Here is a 24,869-nt window from a genome sequence, read left to right as displayed (position 1 = left end):
AGCACACAGAATAATCTATTGTTAACTTCTAGTCTGTTCTGCTAATGTAACTTCAGTTTTCTTCTTTTCTTGCTATTTGCTTAATTTACTTGCCTTTGTTTTTCTGCATTTGACTAGCATTTATTATTACAAGTAATAAAACATATGCTTTTAGCTCCGCTGGTCCATTTTATAAGAGCATATTTAATAAGCTGCAGCTGGGTGTTTTCTATTTATTTTTTAGTATACCTAGCCCTTAATGGCATGGCTTTTTATGTGATGAGAAGAGATTCTAAAAGCAGTCATATGAATTATTATTATAACAAAGCACAGTATACAATAACAAATGAATGTGGGATAGATGTTTAAGTGCAAACAGTCTATTAAAGCAGACTGCATTTACTTATACAAAGACAGAGAATCACTTGTTCAGGGGTACACAATAAATATTTAAAAGCTAAAGAGATCCGAAGTTCTCTTTCCTTCATGTTGCATTTAAAACACATTATGCAATCACATTTCTGATTATATTTACAGTCATTATTTTGTATTCAGAATGTTTGCTTTAACTCTATTTAAAATTCTTTAGTTTCTTTCCATTTTCCTTTTTATTAGCATCAATGGGTGAGGATTGTTGTGTGAAACCTTTTGTCACTTACTGCAAGCATTGTTCCATTGTTCCATTTCAGGCAATATTTCTGCACTTAAGAGCTCTACTCATTGCCCGCTGACTAAAATTTCTGATATCTGTCTAATGACTTTAAGAATAAGAAACCAGTACCACCAGGGATTAGAACCTTATAAGAAGTGTCTTATTAAGCGACAGACAGTTTTGTGCACAACAAACTCCATGTGTCTGAGGAGTACAACAAGCAGTGATGGTGTGACATAAAATTTCAGAATCCTGCCTGTTTTATGGATGATGAAAGGAAAGCTTTCCATGCCTTCCAGTTTAGCACTCCTTCCTTCTTTCTTGATCCAGCTAAGGAGGACAATCCCCAGTGGAAATGCAGTCCTTTCCTTCTGTGACCCACTCTTGTCACTCAAGTCTATTTCCACTTTACAGTTCTACCACAGCAAAGAGAAATGTTTTTGTCTGTTCCCTCAGGGCTACCCCTTATTCTTTAAACACAGAACTGGAACTTTTTAGGAAGGACTAATGTGCTATCAAAGGTTTACAAAACAAGACACTTTACTCAGCTAAGAGTGCAAACTCCCCATCACAGTGGTAAAGTAGGCCTTTACAAATTCTGTGAACTATCATATTCATTCTCTCTGGAAAGTGACACCAATTCCTCAGCATTAGACCCTGACAGTTATTTATAACACACCAGTATGCAATGAGTATGCAAATGCATAAACTATAAAAGTAAATCAATCATTTTAAAAGCATCTCGCATAACTCAGTAATGGTGATTATCCCTCTATGCCGTAATCCACGTCAGTTTTAGGAATAAATTATTCTTATTATGCTATTAAAACCTCAGAGAATAGCCTTGATGTTAATAAACTGGGGAATACTTCTATTCCCTAATGTGCTGTATACAATGGTATTGGTTATCTCCAAATTACAATAACTTAACCTTTTCCATTCTGCATTTACAGCAGCTGCGTAATGAGATTGCAGTGCATCCTCAGACAACTTGTAGTTTTATCTGCTGTTTATACCTTAAACATTCATCTTAAACTAGTGACTGTAGATGCATCCTGGACTGAGCACTACACAAAATCGTTTGTGTGTGTGTGTATTTCTGTGTGTGTCTGCGTGTGTGTGTGTTTGTGTGTGTGTGCGTGTGTGTGTGTGTGTGTGTGTGTGTGTGTGTGTGTGTGTGTGTGTGTGTGTGTGTGTGTGTGCATGTATTTCTGTGTGTCTCTGTGTGTGTGTATTTCTGTGTGTGTGTGTGTGTGTGTGTGTGTGTGTGTGTGTGTGTGTGTGTGTGTGTGTGTGTGTGCATGTATTTCTGTGTGTCTCTGTGTGTGTGTATTTCTGTGTGTGTCTGTGTGTGTGTGAGCGCATGCATGTGTGCGTGTGTGTGTGTGTGTGTGTGTGTGTGTGTGTGTGTGTGTGTGTGTGTGATTCCGTTCTGCAGGGAATTAGAAATATTTTATGAGCCTTATTATTTTCCCTGGTTTCTCACTGACAGAAAGTCAGATTCTACCTTTACCTGTTTAATATGTGTGCCTCTGCGAAAGGTTAACATAGTACAGCAGTATATAATACAGTAACTTCAGCACTGAGCAAAAAACACTTTCAACCTGTCAACCCAAATAGTAATAATCTTTTTTAATTTCTCCAAATCTTTTTGGGCTTTTGATACCATGATAGGAATGGAGCCCATTCTTAATTCAAGGTGTAATTCAAGTTCATGAAATTAGTATTGTTTCAGTCTTTGATGTTAGCCAGAAGTGCTCTTCACAGCACCTGTAATATGCCTAGAAATGACTCCTCCTGCAATTCATATGGAGTTACATCTATCGGTAATGTATCTGAGTATGATTGTAAATTTGTTTTTTATAAGACCCCGTTGTTCCTACTACTATTAGAACTGTCTGCTCTCATTTCTGCCTGCAAATCCTGATATTGTATAACTTTGTGTCTTTCTGTACGCAAGCCACTGTAGCCACTGGGTATAGCGATTTCAATGATCAATGCTGCTTTCATTTTTTTTTCATGAACTTGTCTTTTGAACTGTTGGTAATAAATGATCCCATGTGAAGTAAACTTCAGCATTTTCTAGGATGCTTTTGTGGCTCATGTTTCCAGTGTTTTTCAACCACTTCAATACCATAATGTTTGCCCAATCCCCAGTGCAACAGTCTTGCCACATTATTATGCCTTTCAGTATACAGTCCTTCTGCCATTAGTATGTCACAACAAGCACCCAGGTGTGTGACTGTTTCCAATTCTGTTTTACAAAATCTACATTTGTCTTTATCTCCCACGTGTTTGATAGACTTTGTAAACCAGCGTGTACGTAGCCCACTGTCTTGTGCCGCCACTATTAACCTTTCATCTTTTGGTTTGAATTTGCCTCTCCTTAACCATTCCTGTGTTCAGTCCTGATCAACATGAAGTTCTTCCTGGAGTTTTCTATACTTTCAACTATATTTATGCATTTTTTCACATTTCTTGCCTTCTCATCTAATTGTTTACCTTATATTCTTTCTTTTGTTCTTTGACACATTCAGTTGCTCCCTGATTTCTATCTACTTCTGGTCTGATTTCCGTTCTGCTTGATGCCGATATGCTTCTGCTAGACTAAGAAGGGAAGTCATCTTTGATTTATTCTCAAAACTTGTACTATGTTTGGGTCTTGTGAGGTCAGCAGATATGTGTGCAGTCCCATGATGATGTAATCATTTTCAAGGAGGCCCCATACCACCTCCGGAACATGAAATATATAATCTTGGTATGCACTGATTTTTATAAATCATTTGATGAATATGAAACATCCTTCTTGTTTTCCTGTCTAATCTATCCAACACCTTTTGGGGCCAGTCAGCCACTCCAAAACTGTAAGTTGTGACAGGAAGAACAAATTGGGTTATAGTGTGAATTTTGTTCCTAGATGTCAACGCTGTTCTCATGATTAATTTAAGTCTTCGAAAATATTCCTTACCAAGTTTTATTTGTATTTGTTCATGTTTTATTGTTGATCCTTCATCAAATCACAAATGTTTATCCACTCACTCTTGCTCAAGTTCTTTTATATCACATTCTTGTCCCAAACTGATGTTTTCCTGGCGTTGCAGTTTTCCTGCTTTAAAGGTTGCTTTTGCACATTTATCAAGACCAAAGGACATTCTTATATCATCTGAAAAAGTTTTGACTACTTGCAGTTGTGCTTTCATTTCCTCATCTGCTGAGCTATACAGTTTTAAATCATTGACAAAGAGAAGATGAGAAATCTTTACACTTTGTTGCTTTCTGGGAGCCAAATTATAACCATGACCTAATCTGTTAAGCAGACAGAGTATTTGATTAAGGGCAAGTCAAAAGAGCAACAGTGACAGATAGTCACACTGGAATATCCCCCTTTGGTTTTTATCCCTGGAATAATAATTTGCCCTTCATCATGGCTTAACTGCAAAGTGGTTTGCCACTTTTTCATGGTTGCTGTGATGTAATTTACCAGTGTAGGGTGTATCTTATACATTTTTAAGCACTCTTTTTATCCATGAATGTGGGATACTGTCAAATGCTCTTTTGTAGTCAATCCATGCCATACTTAGATTCTTCCCCTTTTTACAGTTCTCCACTATAACTTTATTTAATAATAAATGATCCTTTGTTCCAAATGACTCTCTTTTATTGCCCCCTTTTTTTTCTATTGCCATAATTGAGTTTTCTTCTAAATGACTATAAACTCTGTCGGTATCAATTCCAGTGTATAGTTTATATGTTGTCGGGAGGCAAGTTAGTGGCCTATAATTTTAAGGTAGCTTACATGTTCACTCTTAAGTAGGAGAATTGTTTTTCCTGTTGCTAGCCAGGTTGGTGCCTGTTCTGGGTGCACATATAAATAGTTCTTACTCATGACTAAATCATCATGCAAAGATATTAATACTGTTAACCAGAAGTTAGGTCCTGCATCTGGGCCTGGGGTTTTCCAATTAGAGGCTTTTCTTAACATTGTTTCAATCTCTCTGGCTGTTATTTCATCCCATTTCATATCCTGTACCTTTAAACTTCTTATTCTTTCTTTTACTTCTGTCCATTTAGCATCTTTGTTATGTTCCACAGGATCTTCATAGATACGGCTCCAGAATGTATCTATTTCTTCTTTTTTTGACGGTCTTTTAATTCATTTTACCTTGTTTCCCAATTCTCTATAAAACATTTTGGGGTCATCAATAAATTGCTTATTTTGTACTTTTCCTTTATATTTATCTGTATATCTTCTAAGTCTTTCCCCTGTGCTGATATTTTTAGTTTATTATTGGCGATAGTGCATGATAGATCCTGATCCATTATAATATTGTGCATTGCTTTTATAAAGTCTATCTTTCTGTGTATTTTTGTTGAACTATTTCCTCTTCTATACTCTTCTAATAGTGACACTTCTTGTCTTAACTGCTTCATAGTTTTCCCTATTCGATACTTCCATGATGGTATTCGATTTCTCCCCTTCCTTTCCCTTACTACCCTATGTTCTTGTGGTAGAATTTTACCTGTTATTAACTTAGCTGCACAGTGATATATCCTGTTTACTTCTGATATATCACATTTATTTATTTATTTTATTTTACAGTCTGTTTACCGGGATAGTCCATTGGGCCAAGAAGAGCCCGTTTTCAATGGAGTCCCAAGAAGAAAAGCTCCATGAACAACAATATAATGTGAAGACAATGCATTTACATTTATGCAATAACAACAATATAATATGAAGACAATGCATTTACATTTATGCAATGACAATAATATAATATGAAGACAATGCATTTACATTTATGTAATAACAATATAATATGAATACCATGCATTTACATGCATGTAATAACAACAATATAATATGAAGACAATGCATTTACATTTATGTAATAACAATATAATATGAAGACAATGCATTTACATTTATGTAATAACAATATAATATGAAGACAATGCATTTACATTTATGTAATACTATTGAAGAATGATGGTCTTACACAACATGAAAAAATTCCACGATTGCAGAAAAAATACAGTCAAAAAGCAAAAGATAAAATTTTACACACACACACACACACACACACACACAAAAGTCAATTAAAATAAGAAAAACCCATTGCTGCATATTCCTGTTAGAATGTGAAATAACACAGGGTTGGCATTACAGTTCTACATGAAATCTTACAGTGTTAAAGTAGGACGGGGGGATAAGAGGTGGTAATTGTTGTATCGAAGAAGAGTGGGGACAATAAAAAAAAGTAGGACAAGAGTGGGAGCAAAGGAAAAGAATAAAGATGGCCGTAGTCAGAGACGCTCAGTGTGATGAAGAGAGCAGAGAAGTAAAGGCGTGAGAAATGGGGAAAAAAGAGGCGAGTCATGTGGGATGAGAGCAGGAACATTCCCAGAGGGGTTTGAGATGGAGATGAAGCAGGGTCTTAAAGGTAGAGTGGTCATCTGTAGTTTGAATAAGAGGTGGCAGGGAGTTCCTGAGGTGAGCTAGGGGAAAATGATGGAGGACGAGCAGGATGTCTATAGACAGTCCTAATTATTGTGTTCAGTTGTTTTCTCAAGCTTCTAACTTTTGGGGTTTTATTGACCTTCTGCAGTCTATTTCTTTCATTCACCTTAATATGTCTGTTTCTCTTAAATCAAACAACTCTTTTCTTAGCTCATTTTATTCTAAACTGAGGCCAACTTTTTTGTTCTCCATTTCCTGCAGGCATTCTTTAGAAAGTTCTCTTCAATTTCATCCTGTGTCACCTGTTGCTCTGTCATAATGGAACTCACTGGCCTTTCACTCCTCAACATTGACTGCATCAGAGTTTCCACAGTTTCCTGGTCCTTTCCTTGCTGTCTGGCCTCAAGTGAACATTTATACTGGTTTCCTGTGGAAAGCTCCATAATATCTTCATATGACAACTGACCTATTGCTTCCCGTTCCACTGGTTTCTCCTTAATTTGGATGTCTACTGCTCTCTCCTGCTGTTGTGCTTTTTCAGTTAGATTTTCTACACTGAATTCTTAACTTCACAGGTGCTCCATAACCTCAGTTTCTATTTCTTTGACTTCTCCATTACTGATCTCCTTTTCTACTTTTCCTGTTTGTCTTCTTATTTTTTGTATTGTAAAGTTTTCCATGTCCGGATTCCTTTGCCTGTATTTCTTTTCAAATGTCTTTGCCGTTACTCTTTCTGTATTGGTTAGTTTTGCTTTCCCCTTTGCATATATATTACACCATATTAAATCTCTTTTCCTTTCCCATGTCTATATTTCTTCTTCACATGTCTCCTGATCTTTCTGTTTCTCCTTACGTTGGGGACTCACTCCATCATGCTGTGATTTACCCTGTGTTAGACCTTCTACAGCAAATTCTTCACTTCGCAGGCACTCCATAACTTCAACTTCTATTTTTTTAACTTCTACTTTACTAATCTTCTTTTCTACATTCCCTCTTTGTGATATTATTTTTTTATTGCAAAATGTTCCATATCTGGATGCATTTGCCGGTATTTCACTTTGAATATCTTTGGTGCTGCCTTTTTATATTGATTAATTTGGCTTTCAACTTTGCATAAATATTGCACCATATCAAATCTCTCTTTCTTTCCCATGTACATATTTCTTTTTTATCCTTTTCAAAAATATCTAGGTTTTCTTTATATATTCACACTTCCTTAGATGCTTCTGTGACACCCCTGCACTGACCCAGTAATCAAGGAGCCTCAATCCTCACCACTTGCACCAGTGAGGGACATACACATTGGGAAGCTGACAAGTACACACACAGTAAAGTACAATTTCCCTTAAGAGCACACAGAGATCACAGTCAGTCTGGTTTCTCCCGATCCCCAATAGCACAGCTATAGAGATGAGTCCTTAGCCAGGGTTCCAAGCCAAGTCCTCCCAGCACTCTCTGTCCATTCACTGCTTCGTGTTCCTGTCCAAGTAGCTGACAAAGACACACACACATGCACACACACACAAACACATGCACACACACACTGAGATTTGATTTATACACAGACACACACCTGGGAAAGGCTGGCACAGGTTTACTCACTATGCCCCCTTCTGCCCAGGCCATAATATAGTTAACACTGCCACCAGAACCCCTTGCCAGCTACATTAAGGCTCTTCCCAAAGGGTGTCCCATCTTACTGTGTAATGTTACTATTATCTAAATGGTAAGTGTGACCAATACTTTCAAGACTATTGGAGTGGCCTATGCAGTGTCACCAAATACATATGCAAGATACTCTAAGAGCTTAAATATCTCAAAACAAACTAGCCACAATTAAAAGGTTTAAATATATTTAATAATAAAAAAGAACAATAAAATGCTCAATAACTCAGTACAGTGACAACAGAGTTCAGAATCACAGGAAATATTTTAAAACAACATTGCAGGACAGTCTCAAATAAATGCAGAAAACTTCTAAACTAATCTTTACTATATTCCTATCTATATCTATGAGAGATTACTGTACCCTGGTTACTTACTATTAGCAAGGCAAGTGCTGATGAAAGGATGTTTCCAGGTTCAAACACAAATACAAAATGCATTCTCTGAGAGTTTTCCCAACTTAATATCAAAACATCGAACCAAACTCCACTCTCCTCCTCAAAATATGAATAAAATAATACCACAGCCCAAAGTTCAAGATGAATGGTTAGTCCTTTATTCACACTGAAATTACACACTTAATTATACTGTTAACTTATTCCCTCCAGGAGAGCTGTTTTGAGTGTGTACCTTTAACTCCCAGTGGGTGTGGCTTCAGCCTTTAAAAAATTAAGTTATCACCTTACAGCACTAACATATAGTCACTGACAGAATTCATATATCAATGCAATTGTGTTTGCCAACATGTATGCTTCAAGATAAAATATTCTGATACCTTGTATGTAACATGGTTTTGGAATTATTAATGCAAATATGAGCAGGCAATATTTGACGCCTAGAGGAGCAGTAGGAGGTAACTGCAGAAATGCCTGTAGATGTCACTCGGCTGTAATATACAAACATCAGATTTCATGCAGTGCAAGATGATTTCCAGAGGACTCAACCTAAGACATAACAGGCTGTTTGGTAACTGCTCTGTCTGCCATATCAGATGACAGTACATTAGGAACTTAGAAATGTACTTCAGGAATAGCAAGCACCCAGACTAAAGGCTTCTCCAGACAGGAATATGCACAATCAATCGCCAAACGGTTCAACCACACTAACACTCTAATTGTATATAAGTATAAATACAAACTCCATAGTATTGCTTTAAGGATGATGTTTCAAGGTCCAAAGACAAATACAAAATGCCCAGTCTCTGAGAGAGTTCCCAAATTAATATCAAAACATTACTGCTGGATCAGCTGGATGACATAATTCTTTGTCACCTGCCTTCAGTTTCCAGGCTAACAGAAACCAGCATCTCTGTGTCAGAAATTCTTATCTCTCAGATGTGCAGCTGCTAGGAAGTAACAGAGCAATAAAAATACTTTGCATTTGAAACCTAGTAATTATTTCTGTTTCAAGACAATAGGAAACCCCTAACTCTAGACATTGAGTCTGCTTGCTGCACTGAAACTAACTTTTTTATAGCACATCGTAAAATGCTTTTAACTTATTTACAAATTAACTCTGTATGTTCCAACTTCTGCCATGAAAATACACATTTGCACAAGCACATAGTCCATATACATTTCTGCTCTTTCCCAGTAGGATACATGTGGTTACATTCTTGAATCTCAGTACATAACATACAGTTCAGCACACACTTCTGCACCAGTAATTTAATATACACATAACATATACTTTACTTACATTTGTAAGACAAGTATATGGATCATATTAATATTCACAAATGACATATGATTATTTAGAAAATTCTAGATACCTGGTCTGGCAGCCTCACAATACTCCCCTCCCCCGAAAACTCAAGCTACTTTTTCAACTGACCCTTGTGAAATGTTGCTTGAGAGGGTTGAGTATATCTGTGAATACCTTACCCCATTCCCTGTCTTGAGAGCCCATCTGCATTGGCATTACTAATCCCACTGCGGTGCTACACTGTCATATCATATGTTTGCAATCCTCGGCTCCACCTTAGTAACTTGACATTTTGCTGGCTGGCCCAATGTAGCCATGTTAGAGGATTGTGGTCTGTAACTGTAGTGAATTTCCTTCCATACAGATAAGGATGAAGCTTCTGCAGTGCCCACACTATGGCTAGGCATTCCTTTTCTACACCTGCATAGCATTCTTCCCTGGGTTGGAACATATAACTGAAATAAACCAGTGGGTACTGTTCCTTCATAGGTTTATAGGTAGGTACTAGGCTATCAGCCCTGGGGCCTATACAAGCCCAGCCAAAAAGGCACCCTGGCTTTTGCCACCCAAGAAAATTATTTTCCTGTGCCACTGAGGTGATCCTCGGGGTGAATTTCCTATTTCCCATCCAGTCATCAAAATTTTTCTTGAAGAGTGCTAATGAGGAGCTTTGTTTGATATAGATAGGTAGTTTATTCCAGAGTATGGGAAGTCTCTGGGTCAGGAATCTATCCCTCCGGCATGTTCTGTTTATTGTGGTGACAAGGTTTAGGTCCCTAGAGCGTGTAGCTCAGAGGGATTTCTTTAAGTGGAGCATGTCCAACAGCTCTGGGTTTGACATAGCTTTGTATGTTAGGCAGAGATCACCTCTGAGTAGGCGATATGCAACTGAGTAAAGCTGGAGTTTTTTTTGACGGTCTGCATAGGGCATCTGTTTGAGGCTGGTAATCCTCTTTGTGAGGTATTTCTGTGGCCTTTCCAGTTGTTGTAGATGTCTTGTGAGGTACATACTAAAAGGGGCATTGTACTCTATAATGGGTCTAATGAGTGATGAGTAGAGGGGAACAATGACCTCTTTTTTTCTGGATGAGAAACCTTTTGTGATGAGGTGTGCCACATAGAAGGATTTCCTGACTACTGTGGCAATGTGATTATCAAAGGAGAGCCTACTATCCACCTGTGTCCCAAGGTCTCTTGTCACACTTTTGGTGTTAAGTATACTACCACCTATGTTGTAGTTCATGGGTACAGAGTTTTTACCAAAGGGGATGACAATGCACTTTTTGGCATTGAGCTTGAGGCCATGGCTTTGACTCCACGCATCTGTCTCATTGAGGCCCTTTTGTAGGATGTTCACATCGTTAGGAGTTTCGATTATGGCTCCTAGTTTGCAGTCATCTGCGAACTTCGTTAACCAAAGACCTTCTGTGTTAGCCTTTACTTCAGAGAAGTAGATACCAAACAGGAGAGGACCCAGGACTGAACCCTGTGGTACTCCACTTGTCACTGGTCTGAAGTCGGATTTGGAGTCTGCTACTTTCACAGTGTGGGTTCTTCAGTGAGCCAGTTGGCAACCCATCTTGTGACATAGGGATTTATACCTAGGTTAGTGAGTTTATCTATAATTCCAGAGTGGGGGATGGTGTCAAAAGCCTTGGCAAGATCTAGATAGGCTGTGTGAACCACCTTACCCTTGGCTACGGCTTTGGTGACTGCTTCAAAGAAGTCTATCAGGTTTAGGAGACATCATCTGCCTTTTACAAACCCGAACTGGGTGGGGTCCAGAGTTTGGAGATTACCAATGTCTTTGTTTATAAGTTCCATGATGATACGTTCCATGGCTTTGCAGACCAGGCTCATCAGGCTAATGGGGCGGTAGTTCCCAGGGTCCGTGGTGGCTCCCTCCTTGTGGAGTGGGATAACCATCACTGTGCGCCATTCAGCAGGCACAAAGCCTGAAGTGAGGTTATGATTGAACATGGTACTTAGGTGGTGTGCCAGTTCATTCTCTAGTTAGTGTAGAACGCAGCCTGGGATGTTGTCTGGTCCCATGGATGCTGTGTTCTTGGCTTTGGAGAGTGTGGTTTTTACCTGTGCAGCTGTGATTACAGGAACTTTGCATTCTTCCGGTATAGAGATGGGCTCTTTAGGGGGTGAGAGGGGGGTAAAGTTAGCACTGAACCTATCTGCCTGGATGTTGGCATTATCAGTTGGGTCTGTATATTTAGTGCCATTATGCTGTAACTCAGAGCAGATCTGAGTGTTGCCATTGAGATTCTTGACATAGCTATAGAATGCTTTGTGACTGTCTTTACAATCAGTGGCGATTTTGGTTTCTCTGAAGAAACCTGGCTAAGTACAGCCCCCACCCCATGGTTTGAAGCATCCACCTGCACAAAACATTCTTTGCGGAAATCTGGACTGGCTAACACAGGGCATCCACTCAAAGCTCATTTAAGCTTCTGAAATGCCTACTCACATGCTGGGGTCCACACTACCTTATCTGGCCTGTTTTTCCTTGGCAGGTTTGTGAAAAACTTTCTGTAGTACCCTGCTGTCCATAAAAATGCCCTCACCTGCTTTTTCGTAACAGGGCAGGCCATGCCTGAATGCCTTCCACTTTGGCAGGTTCTGGCCTGATCTTACCACTCCCCACTCTATGTCCCAGGTAGGAGACCTCTGCCATATTCACCTGACATTTGCTTGGCTTAATGGTCAACCCTGCTCTCTGTAGTCTACCCAGCACCTCCCTGGCATGCTGAAGGTGCTCTTGCCAGGAACGGCTGTAGATGGCAATATCATCTAGGTAAGCAAGGGCAAAATCTCATGCTCCTGCTAGGATATGATCTACCAGCCTCTGGAAAGTTGCTGGGGGCATTTTTCACCCCAAAGTGCATCTTTGTGAACTCCTGCAAGCTAAAAGGAGTCAAAAAGGCTGACTTTTCTCTAGCACCGGAAGTCAAGGTCACCTGCCAGTAACCCTTAGTAAGATCAATGGTGGTAGCATATATAGCCCCAGCCAGCTGTTCTAGGGCTTCATCTGTCCTGGGCATGGGGTATGCATCTGACTCTGTGTGACTATTTAATTTCCTGTAGTCCACACAGAACCTGGTACTGCCATCATTCTTTGGTACCAGCACCACTGGGGAGGCCCAGGGACTGCTGGACTCCTGCATTACCCCTAGTTCCAACATTTCCTGTATTTCCTCCCTCAGAGTCTTTTTGACTCTCTCAGGCACCCTATAAGGGGCCTGCTTAATAGGTCTTTGGGGTCCTGTATCCACATGGTGTTGCACCAGGTGGGTGCACCCTGGTTTCCCAGTGAGCTTGCCCCCAAACTCCTGTAACACTGCTTGGCTGGGTAGGGGGATAACTTGTGGGACATTGCTACCCCTTCAACAAGAAGTCTGGTATCCTCTGACAGTGATGCCTCAATGTCAGCCTGGGTACTACTACTCACCTCTGCCCTTGCAGTCACTCTGTCAAAGGGAACATCAGTGCCCACAAGCAGCTGTTGCTCACCTTCAGTCTCACTGCTACAGGGTAGCTCCTTCCCTGAAGTAACCACCTCTTCAGTCCTGGCTTCAAGTGTGCAGTCTGTCTGGGTCTCCACCAGCCTACCAGACCCACATGCTTGTCTCCAAGCCTGACTGCGTGTAACTGCATGAACACACGGTACTGCATTATCAAAATCATTCCCTATCAGGGCATCTGCAGGGTGGTAGTATGGTACCCTTGTTGTCTTGAGACAACCTACTGTTGGCATTTTGTCATTCCCACTTACTGGCTCTCCCACCTTTTGTTCCTCACCTTCCCTCCGTGGAAATCTATATGCTACTTGGCCCCACTGGTTGCATTTAAAACATTTAACCCTTTGTCCTGGACGTGTACCTGGACCAGTGGCTTAACCTGCTACTGATAGACCTTTGGGGCAGTCTGGGCTGCCCACCATGGGTTTCCTTAAGACTCATGAGCAGCGCTAGGTGACCTTTTCCTCTGTAGTGATGCCCAGCTTGCTAGGTATAGGTCTTCCTTCATCCCCAACTCATCTGCAGTAGTGCATTGTCTATCAGCTAAGCAGATTCTCATGTCCTCAGGCAAAGTACTAAGGGCTTTTTCCCTGCACCAAAAGGTCTGACAGCCCTTCAAAAGTGGTGATCTGACATCCACTCACCCACCTATGAAAATAAGTGCTTAGTTCAGCAACATATTCACACACACTTTCATCTGCCTCGCGTCTATGCTCACAAAATTTTTTCCTAAAAGCTTCAGGTGTTAACTTAAAATATTCTAGAAAACAGTTCTTTACAACATTGTAATTTAAACAATCAGTGTCAGACAGATTAAAAATTACAGTTACAGCTTTACCATGGAGTAAGGGGCTTAGGAACCATAACCAGATCCCTTGGTCAACATTATACTGTTTACATACCCTCTCAAACATATGAATGAAACTATCAAAATTATCCCCCTCTGTAAACTGTGTCAGAAATTTACTGACCTTTGTTGCTTCTGGGGTCCGGTTACTCCCTTCCCCATTACCTCCATGACCCTGGTGAATAGTCAGCATCTCCTTTTCATATTGCCTCTGCCTTTCCTTCTCCTTAGCTTCCAGACATTGCAGTTTCTCATTTTCCTCAACCTCAAGATGTCTCAGTCTCTCTGCTGTATCTATTTCCAAACCCTTGGCCTCTTGCTCAAGTCTCTTTAACTGCAGATGGATTTTTAAGTCCTCTGTGGAAAGGTTAAGCTGTCCATTTTCTGAAAGTTGTACATCTCCACGGCCAGTCTGATTGTCCTCCTGGTTGCTATTCTGTGATGCAGCTGTGACTAAAGCTGCAATAATGTCTGCTTTAGTCAGGTTGGCATACACCAGTCCTTTAGCCTGGTACATCTCAGCCAACTGGCTTCTTGTCAGCTTGCCATACTCCTCTGCTGACATGATTGCCTGAACTTCCTGACTGACTAAGTTAACAAACAAAATAAAACCGTTGCGGTATGAACTTTGAATGTTCACTGTGTGGTTGATTTACAGTACAAACACCTTCAGTGGCCACTGTACACAAGCTACAGGAATTCAATATCCACACCACTACAAGCTAATTAATATGTGATGTGGCTATCTCACCACCGTCAACCAATAAATATGTGTTGTGGTCATCCCACCACTGCAAAAACAATTAATATGTGATGTCCCTACACTAGCCCAGTAATCAAGGGGCCTCAATCCCCAACACCAGCACCAGTGAGGGAGAGCACACAGAGATCACAGTCAGGCTGGGGCTGGTTTCTCCAAATCCCCAGTAAGACTCCCCACTGGCACACATATAGAGTTGAGTCCTTAGCCAGGGTTCCAAGCCAAGTCCTCCCAGCACTCTCTCTCTCTCTCTCTCCATCCACTGCTTTGTGTCCCTGCCCAAGTAGCTGACAAAAACACACACACAGTGAGATTTGATTTATACACAAACACACACTTGGGAAAGGTTGGCACAGGTTTACTCGCTATGCCCCTTTCTGCCAAGACCATAAAATAGTTAGCACTGTCACCAGAACCCCTTGTCAGCTACTTTAAGGCCCTTTCCAAAGGGTGTCCAATCTTACTGTGTAATGTTACACAAATGGTAAGTGTGACCAGTACTTTCAAGGCTATTGGAGTGGCCTATACAGTGCCACCAAATACATATGCAAAGAGCTTAAATATCTCTAAACAAGCTAGTCACAATTAAAAGGTTTAAATATATTTAATAATAAAAAGAACAAGAAAATGCTCAATAACTCAGCAAAGTGACTACAGGGTTCAGAATCAGAGGAAATATTTTAAAACAACATTACAGGACAGTCTCAAATAAATACAGAAATCATCTAAACTAATCTTTACTATATTCCAAGAGAGATTACTGCACCCTGGTTACTTACTATTAGCAAGGCAAGTGCTCATAAGAGGATGTTTCCATGTCCACAGACAAATACAAAATGCCCAGTCTCTGAAAGTTCCCAAATTAATATCAAAACATTACTGCTGGGTCAGCTGGATGATATCACTCTTTGTCACCTGCCTTCAGTTTCCAGGCTAACAGAAACCTAGTAATTATTTCTGTTTCAAGACAATAGGAAACGCTTAGTTCTAGACAATGGGCTGGATTCACGAAGGCTTGCACGGAGTCTAAGAGTAGTGTAAGACTCCATGCAGCCTTTGCGATCCAGGAACAGCCCAAAGTCCGTGTAAGAGACAAGCTAAAATGGCTCTTACATGGAGTGGGCGTGGATAAGCTAATCACCTCACTTGCAGCCGAATAGCATGCAAATGAGGATGATTAGCGATCCAGGAAGCCCAGAACAGCCCGTGTAAGAGCCATTTTAGCTGCAGAAATGTACTCGGTTGACAACTGAGTACGTTTCGGCAAAAACTGCAATGGAGCCATGTCAGCTCCAAATAAAGGGTGCATATGTGTCAGGCAGCATGCCAATGGCCAAATATGTGGCCATTGGCAAAGTAACCCGATGCAAATATATTAAAAATATAATTTTTTTTTCGTGATTGCCGATGTTTAAACCCAGCGCAGGCCCGCGCAAACGGGCTGCGCTGTATAGAACATAAAAATGAAGGTTTTAAACCTACAAATGTAGGTTTTATGCAATACATGGAATGTTAATGCAGGGACCAGCAGACCAAAACCAACATGGCCACTGTGTAGTGGTTGCTAAGGGGGGAAGCGGAGTCTAAGACATGTAACTAAGCATTAGTAGGCAATCTGATGCAAATGAGTGTAAGGATACTGAATTCCACTGTCACATAGCAAATGAGCACAGTCTGAGTAGTGTAAGAGTTACAGAAGGGGGAGGAACAGAGTAGGAGATAGGTGACATCACAGGGGGGAATGGTAGAAAGAAATGCAGTTCATTGGAGGTCAGAGTTACATGACAGATGTCAGACAGATATCATGGAAAGAGGTGTGCCACTAACTAAGCATGAGAAAGTCAAGAAATGGAAGGTGTACACTGTTGCCTACACCAACGTTTCTTGCTGAATGTGTATGCGCACGTGTGCATGCCATGAAGCGCGAGTAAGGCAGTGTGTGTACGTGTAAGGCAGACTGAGCATGTGGGAGCGTGTTGGGAGATGTTTAACACTGTTTTAATCCGAATAAGCAGATTCTGAACCATGTAAGCATGTGTGTGTGTGTGTAAGCCACTGTGAGCGTGTTTCTGCTGGTTTACACATGGCTCCACCCTGAGGAAACAGAAAGGAAAAAGGAAGCAACAGATTTAGTAGGAAGCTAGCAGGGAATACTGCTGGAGCTAGCAGGTGAAAACAATTAGATGCAGGCAATTACACAGGCAGAATAGTAGCCCAGCCCAGCACTTAAAACTCTGCAAACAGCAGTGCAGGATGTTTCTCTCAAGAGACACTGCAAGACAGGAGTTAAGTTATCAGAAGTGAAAACTGAAAAAGCTGAACTCAGAGCAGAAATGTTAGGGGCTGCCATAGCTGTCATAATGAGACATAGGCGACTTGCTGAGGGTGGTGACAATGCAGATGGTGCCAGACAACTCACAGTGAGGAGACGGAGAAGAGTGTACAGGCCCAGGGTCACCTACCACGGGTTACATGAGCTGGAGATAGTAGAGTGCTTTAGAGTGGACAGAGACCTCCTGCAGCAAATAGTGGAGCTGTGCAGGCCACACCTCATACACAAAACCAACTGAGAGGAATCCATCCGAGTGGAAACCAAGGTATGTCTTGGCCTAAGAATACTAGCAACAGGTACCGTCCAGATACCAACTAGTGATATGATGGGGATATCACAGGCATCAGCCTCCAGGGTACTGCACCAGTTCCTGGATGCCATGTCAGCACATGTCGGTGATCATGTATATTTCCCCAATGCCCGTGAGGTATTGGCCAGCAATATGCATCTCTTCCAGCAAATAGCGGAATACCCTGAGGTAGTGGGTGCAATAGACTGCATGCACATACGCATCAAAGCACCAGCCGGTGAGCGGGGTAGGCCATACATCAACCGCAAGGGCTTCCCCTCCATCAACTGCCAGGTTGTGTGTGATGCCCAGAGCATAATAATGAATGCATGTGCTGGCTGTCCTGGGAGCTACCATGATTCCCACATCTGGCATTTGACGCAGCTGTACCAGACATTTGCCAATGGGGACATCCTGCACGGACACCTAGTGGGGGATGCAGGTTATGCACTGGAGCCGTGGCTGATGACACCCATCAGAAATGCACACACACCTGAACAGGAACACCATAATGAGGCACACGCACAAACACGTAATGTAATAGAGCGTGTGTTTGGGCTGCTCAAGTCACGGTTCCGGTGTCTGGACACATCTGGTGGAGCCTTGCAGTACACACCAACTACATGTACCCAAATTGTCATGGTATGTGCTATGCTACATAATATGATCTTGCAAAAACAGCTGCAGCAGGACCAGCATAGGGCCGGGCCAAACAGCCCCCCACCATTGCCAAGGCCATCACAGGCAGAGCGTGACTCGGAAGAGGAACAACCTGAGCCTGCCCCAGTAGGCAGAAGGAGGCATGCCCAGTATGCCCTGGCCATGGCAAAGAGGCAACGCATAGCACATACACTGGCTCAGTAGGAACCCTGGGAATGATACCCCTCTCTGACTCACTCATATAGTAACAGGGATGCCTAACATGACACAACCTGCTCTCAAACATGTACAGGGAAGTGTAATATGCGCATCCGACAGAGGCAGCCCTGCAGCACCACCTGAGGCATGAATGCTATGTGTTAAGTAATGTAACACTATGTACTATATGCACACCTGAGGACCCTGACTAACATCCTATCCTCACCAAGCATCATGCCACAACATGACAATGAGATGATCAAGTGCAATAATTGACTGAAGTATCGCAGTTAGTCAAAGGGGATCCAATGTGTGCCAGTCTGGGATGACATGCTGAGCATGACATGATGCACCACCTGAAACTGAAAACTGCCAAACAAACTGCTGAATACGAAAACCCCGGAGGAAGCTGTCAGCAGGTTAAAGTCAAGTAAATCCAATAAATGAATATAATCACTTGTAGTAAACGTAATGTAAGCACTTTTATTTCACCAGAACTTTCGGAAGGCTTAGTATCCGACCTTCTTCAGACAAAACAGTACATGACACAAAAAAGTTGATTTAAATACATGTGACTCAACTTAATTGATGGCCTCTTAATTAAGTACCCGCCTTCATTTTAAAACTCTTTGTGCTTTTAGTTATCAGTCACCACATTCACAGTGTTCTTTAAGAAACAAATAAAAACTGTTGTTTAAAACCATTCCTTAAAAATAATATATTTTAAAATATGTTTAATCCTTTAAACCTTTAATTATATAATAATGGGCTATTAAAAACAAATGTTTAAACCAGCAATAAATCACTTATATTATACTTAATGCTGGTTGCACCCACAGATGTACCAATGTTAAAACAATATAGAACAGCAGTATCAATAAAAATACAAATACAAATACAAATACAATATAGCCTACTACATTTAAATGTTGTGGAACAGCCATCCCACTCTAAAACTAAGCAAATGTCCAATGCTGGGGCAGCACAAGAAAAGAAAACAGCTTACTCCAGAGAAAGTGTACTCCGTCTATCTAAAAAGAAAGGAGAAGGAAAAGACCCCAAAAACCTAATAACTGCAATATGTCTTAAACCCATACTATATCAGGAGAGATCCAAAAGACTGAATATAGACTAAATCACTATGTGAATTGTGCAGAAGTATCTAAAAGAGTATCCAAAGATATACCCCCCCCCAACAACAACCACAACAGAAACCCTATACTATATAATATATACATGCCAATCCAGGGGTGCCTACCAAAACCAAGCCTAACATGATTACTAATTATCTCCTCAAGGCCAAATGTTTAAGAATGCAGGACAAAGAAATACCTTCATTTATTCCAGGATATATATATGTCCCTGTTCTAATTTGCCAAAATAATTCTTCTTTTTCTAAATTAACTTGCCAGGGGCCACTATTTAGATCAGTTGCAACTTGCTTTACAATGGCAAAATGGAACGCATGGTCAGGCTATATTCAGTCTTTTGGATCTCCCCTGATATAGTATGGGTTTAAGACATATTGCAGTTATTAGGTTTTTGGGGTCTTTTCCTTCTCCTTTCTTTTTAGATAGACGGAGTACACTTTCTCTGGAGTAAGCTGTTTTCTTTTCTTGTGCTGCCCCAGCATTGGACATTTGCTTAGTTTTAGAGTGGGATGGCTGTTCCACAACATTTAAATGTAGTAGGCTATATTGTATTTGTATTTGTATTTGTATTTTTATTTTTATTGATACTGCTGTTCTATATTGTTTTAACATTGGTACATCTGTGGGTGCAACCAGCATTAAGTATAATATAAGTGATTTATTGCTGGTTTAAACATTTGTTTTTAATAGCCCATTATTATATAATTAAAGGTTTAAAGGATTAAACATATTTTAAAATATATTATTTTTAAGGAATGGTTTTAAACAACAGTTTTTATTTGTTTCTTAAAGAACACTGTGAATGTGGTGACTGATAACTAAAAGCACAAAGAGTTTTAAAATGAAGGCGGGTACTTAATTAAGAGGCCATCAATTAAGTTGAGTCACATGTATTTAAATCAACTTTTTTGTGTCATGTACTGTTTTGTCTGAAGAAGGTCGGATACTAAGCCTTCCGAAAGTTCTGGTGAAATAAAAGTGCTTACATTACGTTTACTACAAGTGATTATATTCATTTATTGGATTTACTTGACTTTAACCTGGTTTTCGTATTCAGCATGATGCACCACCTGCTAGGACTGGCGTGCACCTATCAGTGCAGGCCGTATGGATACTGGCAAAGGCTGTTGTTACCCACAGTGTGCCCTGAATAGGTAAGGCTCAAAACACAAACCTATCTCCATAGGTATCAGAAGGGATAAGAATAAGATAAGGGATGTCAAAACAGCAAGATGCATGCAGTCTAAACTCACCCAGTATGGAGAATGTTGATATCTGCGCTGTAACAGAAAACTGAGCCAAGGCTCACAACAGCACCCTAACACTACCAGGTTACACCTCATACTGTGCTGTACAGCCTCAAAACATGGAGCAAGCTACAAAAGGAGGGTGACTAGCAAGAATTGTTAAGGATAACCACACCCCCATGTTGGTACCACAACAAAAAGCAGCATGGACTAGCCATGGTCAAGTAACAGTGGCTAAAACTGCCCCCCAGTTTATAGCCTGCTACAGACTACTGTCCCAACACCAGGAACTGCACCTGGCCTATGCTGGAATACATGAATATATCAAGTCCTCCAAACCACATTATATTGGGTGACTGAAAATACCCAGACATAGACTGGGAGCATTATACTAGCTCCAACAGTGTAGGACAAAAGTTCATAGAATCCATAAACCAAAAGGCCCAGGAACAACGTACCACTCCCACAAGAGGGGTAAGCATACTGGATGTGATAATCAGCAACATGGGTACTGGATGGCAAGACGAGAAGTGTATCCCTCACTGGTAAAACCAGACCATAGAGTAATCACACTGGATATACAAATCCTGACCACAGTCCCTGGCCAGAAAACCACAGTGGAAAACATGTGTTAAGCAATATTTGCACTCCTCCAAACTGATGTGGAATCCATTAAAGGTCCTGTGCAGGTGCAAAATATGGGCCACACCTCAGAACCTGTAATACAGCCATTCCATGAACACTGCCAGGAATGCTTGGATTATGCAATCCTAAATTAAAACAAGACACAATGCCATACATGCAGGAATCTGGCATGGTGGACACTAGCCATAACCAAACCATGCAAGAGAATGAGGAAGCTACTACATGATAGAGCAAACATAAACAATGAAGTAATCACTGATCAGTAGTATGGCAATAAAATCTGTCCACACATACAATCCACTAAGGTCAGCCACAACAAGTTGAATCTTTGATTCCTGAGGCAATGTTACACCTGCCCCAAGTACACAGACAACCCCCAACTCCACCCAAGAAATACAAATATATGTGAGAGATGCAACCATCTATCCAAACTGGAGGCTGAGCTCCCTCAACTCAGTACTCCCAAAACTAGTCAGGAGGAGAAGGTAACCACACACACCACAAACACAGTCCCACATAGACCTATCACAACTGCAAACCAAACACATAAACACAGAAAAACATTCCCAGAGGCACAAATTACAAACACAGCACACCAACAGAGGCCTCTAAAGCAGACACCCAATCAAACAACCTCCAAACATAGCACATGCAACACATAGTACACAAAGCTGGTGTGCCAAACAGTCACAGGCCAGAAGGAGAAACAACATGCCTGATACAGTTGTAATAGGTGACTCCATAGTCAGACACACTGTTGTCCCAAGACACCAGACTGAACAAGGGAAAGGGTACAGTAAGCTGCCTGTAGGCTGCCACAATATGCCACATAACAGAAGTATGCAGGTCACTCCAAAGCAAGTAGAAATATGATGCAGTCATAGTCCATGCTGGTGTGAATGACCTGAGATGTACCTCCCTAGACTACATGAAAAGAGACATAGATGAGCTCTCTGATTATGTAGTCCAGGCCGGTATGACACTCACCGTTTGCAGCATCCTACCCTTACCAAGAATAATGCCACAGTACAAACATGGAATGATCAGTCATAGCAAGTGGCAAACTTACTGGTGTCATTCCAAGGGGATCCAATGTCTGTCTGCTTGGGATGTCATGCTTGACAAGCCACGCAGCTGTTCTTGGGATGGCTTGCACCTGTTACCTGGGCGCCTGAATATTGGATAAGGCCTTTGCCACCTCCATAGAGCCTTTTGTAGGCAAGGCTGAAAAGACTGACCCACCACCCTAGAAAACATAAGTGGAAAGAAACATAAGGGAAATGCTGACCAATGCCAGATGTGTAAACCCCAATATGCATGCTCCCAAGGCCATCCCCAGTATGGAGAACATCGATGTCTGTGCAGTGACAGAAACCTGCTGCAAGCCTCCTGACAGCACACCAGCACTACCAGGTTATACCACGTATCATGTGTCATGGCCCCAAAACCTGGAACAAAACATAAAAGGAGGGTGAGTATCCATAGTCAGCACAGACACCCATACGTCCAGGTAACTGACAATGCACAAGGCATTGGAGTCCACCCATGTGCAACTAACTGTAGGCAAGACTGCTGTACAGTCTGTAGCATGCTACAGACCACACTCTCACACACAGGAACCCCACCCAGCCGTCCTGAAGACACTGGACAGTATGAATGTCCCACCAAATACTAAACAAGGTACCACAAATTACCACATAGGTGGTAAACCATTATGTATGGAAGGAGTAACCAGGGACCTAGGGACACAAGTGGACAGTAACCTGTTATGTGACACCCACATTGTGAATGTGGCTAGGAAGACTGTCTACATTTGACACAGTATCAGGAAAGGATTCACATCTACTTCAACAGAGGTCATTGTGCCCCTATACTGTTCTCTAATCACACCCATAATCTAGTACAATGCCTCATATGGGATGTACCTTACCTGACACCTGCAGCAGTTAGAAAGACCTCAAAGGTACCTCACCAAGAGGATAAAGGGTCTCAAATATATGTCATATGCTGCCTGGCTGTAGACGCCCCAGCTGAATGCAGTCACATACTGCCTACACAGAGGCATTGCATGCCTGTTGTAGAAGGCCATGCCCAACACAGGAGTAATGGACATGCTCCACCCCAGAAAACTCAAATCCATCGGAGCTGTGAGAGTGAGAGATGTCAACCTCAACAAATAATGAAATAGGATGTGCTGGTGGGACAGATACATAATCCAGAGGCTCCCCACACCCTGGACCAGAATCCCACTCCATGTTAGGCAGAGCCCCTCACTGACACTCTTCAACAGGAATCTTGCCAAGTGGATGGATGATTGTAGAGTTACACTGGGGTCTTCACTGTGTCATGTCCAGACAGAGGCACAGCAAAGCAAATCATAAATGGCCATAATATTCACATAGCAAGGGGTGGCAAAAGCCACACACACTCTGGCTAGGCTAACAAATGCCCTAGGGTGGATAGCCTAGTATGAACCTATGAACCTATGAAGATACAAATTGTACAGGACACTAAGGATAATCCCAAGGCTTTCACAAATGATGGTAGGAACCATGTTGGGAATTCACAGATATGCCCTGAATCACACAAATATCACAAACACACACACACATTGCCAACGTACATCCTGACAGGTGCAGTGCAACCCCCCCCCCCCCCCGAATGCAGAATATCTATCCCAGCAGACTGCTGGCCCTCTGACATTGCAGATGCTGAGGTAACAGCCAACATCTACAAAGCAAAACACACAGCAGCAATGGTATGAGATGGTGTCCTCGGCTTAGTGCAACATGGACTCCAAGATGAATGGAATGCCAAACCACACTACTGCTCAATGTCAGCCTTACCACAGAATATGTACCCAAAGAGCAGTGTACAACAACAGTGGTCCTTCTCAACAAAGGTGTTGCCTGAATGGATACTGAAAACTACTACCCCAGAATCCTGAGAAGCTCGGTCTGCACAGCTATGGAAAGGATCAGCATGTACCACAGACATGAAGATATTGGGGACCTACTGACACCGGACCCTACCCAGTGTGGCTTTCTTAAGTGCAGATCCTGCCCCTAAACATGTTTGACTCAATTGAAGCAGTCATTAAGGTCATTGATGAGGGCAATGTGGTCCACACAGCGTAGCTGGACCTTGCAAAGGCTTCTATACAATACCCTACGTGTTCATTATAGATAAGCTCACCAGCTTAAATATTAACCCCCATGTCAGTAGAGGGGTTGCAAACCAGACCAAGGACAGAACAGACATGGTCAGACATGCTGCAGCCATGTCAGACTACAAACCAGATATAACTGGCATCCCACAAGGCTTGGTCCTGGGATCTCCCTCGTCTGGTATATATGTCCCATAGGTACAGGCAAACATGGAAGGACTGTGTCCAAACATGTTTGCAGAGGACTACAAACTGCTCACCACATATGATCCACCAGCTGACACAAGCATCCCACAAAAGGGCCACATAGAAACAGACAACTGGTGCCATAGCCCTGTCAGCAAGCTAATTGCAGAAACGTGTATAGTCAACACCCGTGGATATACAGTAAGTGCCCACCAATTACCACATAGGTGTTAACCCATTATGTAGTTAACATGTAATGAGAGACCTGGGGACACAAGGTGATAGATATCCTGCATTGGACAAACATGTGCTGTAGTGTTTACAGAAACATACCATATACCCACCTAATCATGAAGGTTGTCAGATCTAGATAAGGGGAGGTCATTGTGGCTCTGCAGTC

The sequence above is a fragment of the Protopterus annectens genome, chromosome 13.part0 (genome assembly GCF_019279795.1).
Source record: "Protopterus annectens isolate FY-2018-M chromosome 13.part0, PAN1.0, whole genome shotgun sequence".
Lineage (NCBI taxonomy): Eukaryota > Metazoa > Chordata > Ceratodontiformes > Protopteridae > Protopterus > Protopterus annectens.
The sequence above is the reverse complement of the archived record's forward strand: the minus strand, read 5'-3'. Positions refer to the sequence as shown.